The sequence below is a fragment of the Budorcas taxicolor genome, chromosome 11, assembly GCF_023091745.1.
Source record: "Budorcas taxicolor isolate Tak-1 chromosome 11, Takin1.1, whole genome shotgun sequence".
NCBI classification, from domain to species: domain Eukaryota; kingdom Metazoa; phylum Chordata; class Mammalia; order Artiodactyla; family Bovidae; genus Budorcas; species Budorcas taxicolor.
Window position 1 is genome coordinate 136,266,412 of NC_068920.1, and position 5,155 is coordinate 136,271,566.

Below are 5,155 nucleotides of genomic sequence, written 5' to 3' on the forward strand. Positions count from 1 at the left end.
TGCCATCTCTTCTTAATATCTTCTGCTTCTGTTAGGTCCAGACCATTTCTGTCCTTTATCAAGCGCATCTTTGCATGAAATGTTCCCTTGGTATTTCTAATTTTCTTGAAGAGATCTCTAGTCTTTCCCATTCTGTTCTTTTCCTCTATTTCTTTGAATTGATCGCTGAAGAAGGCTTTCTTATCTCTTTTTGCTATTCTTTGAAACTCTGCATTCAGATGCTTATATCTTTCCTTTTCTCCTTTGCTTTTCTCCTCTCTTCTTTTCACAGCTATTTGTAAGGCCTCCCCAGACAGCCATTTTTCTTTTTTGCATTTCTTTTCCATGGGGATGGTCTTGATCCCTGTCTGCTGTACAATGTCACGAACCTCCATCCATAGTTCATCAGGCACTCTATCTATCAGATCTAGGCCCTTAAATCTATTTCTCACTTCCACTGTATAATCATAAGGGATTTGATTTAGGTCAGACCTGAATGGTCTAGCGGTTTTCCCTGTTTTCTTCATTTTCAGTCTGAATTTGGTAATAAGGAGTTTATGATCTGAGCCACAGTCAGCTCCTGGTCTTGTTTTTGTTGACAGTATAGAGCTTCTCCATCTTTTGCTGCAGAGAATATAATCAATCTGATTTCGATGTTGACCATCTGGTGATGTCCATCTGTAGAGTCTTCTCTTGTGTTGTTGGAAGAGGGTGTTTGCTATGACCAGTGCATTTTCTTGGCAAAACTCTATTAGTCTTTGCCCTGCTTCATTCCACATTCCAAGGCCAAATTTGCCTGTTACTCCAGGTGTTTCTTGACTTCCTACTTTTGCATTCCAGTCCCCTATAATGAAAAGGACATTTTTTGGGGGTATTAGTTCTAAAAGATCTTATAGGTCTTCATAGAACCGTTCAACTTCAGCTTCTTCAGCATTCCTGGTTGGGGCACAGACTTGGATTACTGTGATATTGAATGGTTTGCCTTGGAAACGAACAGAGATCATTCTGTTTTTTGAGATTGCATCCAAGTACTGCATTTTGGACTCTTCTGTTGACCATGATGGCTACTCCATTTCTTTTGAGGGATTCCTGCCCGCAGTAGTAGATATAATGGTCATCTGAGTTAAATTCACCCATTTCAGTCCATTTTAGTTCGCTGATTCCTAGAATCTAGACGTTCACCCTTGCCATCTCTTGTTTGACCACTTCCAATTTGCCTTGATTCATGGACCTGACATTCCAGGTTCCTATGCAATATTGCTCTTTACAGCATCGGACCTTGCTTCTATCACCAGCCACATCCACAGCTGGGTATTGTTTTTGCTTTGGCTCCAACCCTTCATTCTTTCTGGAGTTATTTCTCCACTGACCTCCATTAGTATATTGGGCACCTACTGACCTGGGGAGTACCTCTTTCAGTATCCTATCATTTTGCCTTTTTATACTGTTCATGGGGTTCTCAAGGCAAGAATACTGAAGTGGTTTGCCATTCCCTTCTCCAATGGACCACATTCTGTCAGACCTCTCCACCATGACCCACCCATCTTGGGTTGCCCCAAGGGCATGGCTTAGTTTCATTGAGTTAGACAAGGCTGTGGCCCTAATGTGATTAGATTGACTAGATTTCTGTGAGTATGGTTTCAGTGTGTCTGCCCTCTGATGCCCTCTTGCAACACCTACCATCTTACTTGAATTTCTCTTACCTTGGGCAAAATGTTAATTATGGGAGTAGGTTTGGTGAGGTCTTTACAACCTCTAGATATTCTTTGGATTCATTGGAGAGTATATAACTCCATTGCTAATACTAGCAAGGGGGATACTCTTTCTACCCCCTTCTAATGTCTATGTCAGAAGCTTTCTCTATCTTCTTTATACTTTAATAAAACTTTATTTCACAAAAGCTCTGAGTGATCAAGCCTTCTCTCTAGCCTTGGATTGAATTCTTCTCCTCCGGAGGCCATGAATCCTGACATCTTTGCATGGTTCAGCAACAACCTTTCAAAGTGATGGGACCGGATGCCTTGATCCATGTTTTCTGAATGTTAAGCTTTAAGCCAACTTTTTCACTCTCCTCTTTCACTTTCATCAAGAGGCTCTTTTGTTCTTCTTCATTTTCTGTCATAAGGGTGGTGTCATCTGCATATCTGAGGTTATTGATATTTCTCCTGGCAATCTTGATTCCAGCTTATGCTTCATCCAACCCAGTGTTTCTCATTATGTACTCTGCATATAAAAGCAGGGTGACAATATACAGGCTTGATGTACTTCTTTTCCTATTTGGAACCAGTCTGTTGTTCCATGTCCTGTTCTAACTGTTGCTTCCTGATCTGCATAAAGGTCAGGAAGAGGCAGGTCAGGTGGTCTGGTATTCCCATCTCTTTCAGAATTTTCCCAGGTGGTCTCAAGAGGCAGGTCAGGTGGTCTGGTATTCCCATCTCTTTCAGAATTTTCCACAGTTTATTGTGATCCAGAGTCAAAGGATTTGTAATAGTCAACAGATTGCCCTAAATCCTGAAATCAAGTGCAGAGAAGGGCCTGTTCAACAGATTTGACTCCTGTACTCCAGAGATCAACCCTGGGTGTTCCTTGGAAGGAATGATGCTAAAGCTGAAACTTCAGTACTTTGGCCACCTCATACGAAGAGGTGACTCATTGGAAAAGACTCTGATGCTGGGAGGGATTGGGGGCAGGAGGAGAAGGGGATGACAGAGAATTTGATGGCTCTATGGCATCATCGACTTGATGAATGTGAGTTTGAGTGAACTCCAGGAGTTGATGATGGACAGGGAGGCCTGGTATGCTGCGATTCATGGGGTTGCAAACAATCGGACATGACTGAGCGACTGAACTGAACTGAACTGAATCCCACCAGGACAACTCCATATTCTATTACTGAGTCTTACAAAGTTTTGTCTTGAGGATAAATTATCGTTATTCTCAAAGACTTCTCAATTGATGACATCTGTACCACCAATTCTTTATATACCAAAGTTGCTGGTAAGGGGTAAAAGGAAAAAGAAGTACAGTTTAATTAAATAGCACCAAATATAACTTCCAATTTATCTTTTATCATGAAAGTATGTATTAAGAGGCTCTGAAAGAGCAGAGAAACTAAGAATCACAAGATTAAAGGGTATCTAAAATATTAACATTGAATATTTCACAGAAAATTTTTCTCCTTACATGAAAAATACTAAATAAGTTACATTTTAATGCTATATATGTGTGTGTGTATATAAATATCTCACAGATACTTCTCATTAATAGAAAGTGGATAATATTTAAAACATAAGGAGTTGAGGTAAAGAAGGAACTGTATATCCAATTTAAATTGTATTAAAATCCAAATATAAAGTATGAACAAAAAGTATATTTTCCTAAATGAAAGCAAATATTCACTCCCTCTGCCCCCTGCCAAAACCAGGGACTATTAAGAGAGTGTGTGTGTATATATACACACACATATATGGCTGCAGTACTTTCTTGCTTTGATATACATAAAAAAATAAAAACACCTGTTATGTTTAAATGTTTAGGGTATATCGTTAGAAATATATAATCCTACTTTCACGAGTATTTCACAACTAGGGGAAATAACTTAGCAGAACCATTTGAATTAGCTGTCTTCATACTAGGCAAGGCTTACTTCTTTCTCTTTTTTAAAGCTTTCTGAGATATAATTAATATACAAAACTTGCACATATTTAATGTATACATTTTGATGAGTATGGACATAAGCATACACCTATAACATTATCACTAGAGTTGAGGTACTAACCAAATCCATCACCTCCAACAACTTCCTTGTGTTCTTGTTTGTGTGTATGTTTAGAACACTTAACATGAGATCTATCCTAAGTGCACAATAGTATGCTGTTAACTACATATATTGACGACAGAGGATGAGATGGCTGGATGGCATCACTGACTTGATGGATGCAAGTCTGAGTGAACTCCGGGAGTTGGTGATGGATAGGGAGGCCTGGCGTGCTGTGGTTCATGGGGTCACAAAGAGCTGGACACGACTGAGCAACTGAACTGAACTGAACTACATATATTTACATTTGCTATTTTGTACAGCAGGTCTCTAGAAGTTACTCATGTTGCCTACTTTTTAAAGGTTCTTTGCACATGTGAAATATTCCATAAGATGTCCCCTGTTGCCATGGAGGATGCAACTATTTTTATATGGACAGTGGCAAACCACACAAGGGTCCATGGTATTAAGAGTAAAACTCCATTTCACACTTTCCACTTTGTCTTGTTTCTTCCCTCTCAAACTCATTCATATCTTCCTGGCAGTTAGAAATGATGCTATACGAGTTGATGACTTGATGGCTGAGAATACTGCTCACTTTCTTGGGACTGGGAGGCTCAGGTGAATTGTATTATCATTTTATTCAGCAGTATGACTCTGAAGTCATTCACTATGTTGTGTGGTTTTTTCCCCCCAATCAGAAACATCAAAGCCCTCTTCTTTTTGTGCTGAGTTCTCTAGATTGACTTTCTCTGACACTTTTCTTTTATCTTCAGGAGGCTAATTCTCACAAAGGATCCAACCTCTGTTGCAAGGCAGTGAAAGGGGAGGGTTTATTGCATTTCATAAAGTACACTTCCAGGTGTTAACTGTGGACATTTCAGGACTTTCCTCAACTGAGTCCACAGCACCCTCCCCGGTCTGATGCACAGGACCGTGATTCACCTCATCATCTTCCCCTGAGAGTTAGTCTTCCACACTAAAGCTATGATCTTGTGAATTGAGACTTAACTTCAAATTCCAGGGAATTCATCTGAAACAGAATCCTGCTCTAGCCACCTGAAAGCTGACCTACACCAGCATCATGGTCCAGATTTAATGGCATCTCTGTGAAGTTTCTGCTACTTCTGCAACTTACATCCCTCATTAGGCATAAAGCCGGACTTCATCAAAGAAAGAGAAACACTATCGGATTCCTGTGCTTTCTTTGTCATTTGCCAAGTAATTCATCTGAATTTTCTTCTTCTCGAAAGTCATCTCTTTTTCCCCTGAATTCCTACAATACTCATATCCCAGGTCTTTAGGGCTCTTGAACACACTAGGTCTGGAGTAGTCTTCTGGAGGGCGAAAGCAGCGGGACCGGACAGAAGGATTAGAGATACCCGCCAGTTGGGCTTCTCTATGTGTCTTCCTTCCAGG

At 40.2% G+C, this 5,155-nt stretch overlaps 1 pseudogene; it reads right to left on the bottom strand.

The window, feature by feature from the left end:
* Positions 1–4,093: 4,093 nt before the first annotated feature.
* LOC128055726 (E3 ubiquitin-protein ligase Mdm2-like) lies at positions 4,094–4,950 on the bottom strand (annotated as a pseudogene).
* Positions 4,951–5,155: the final 205 nt, after the last annotated feature.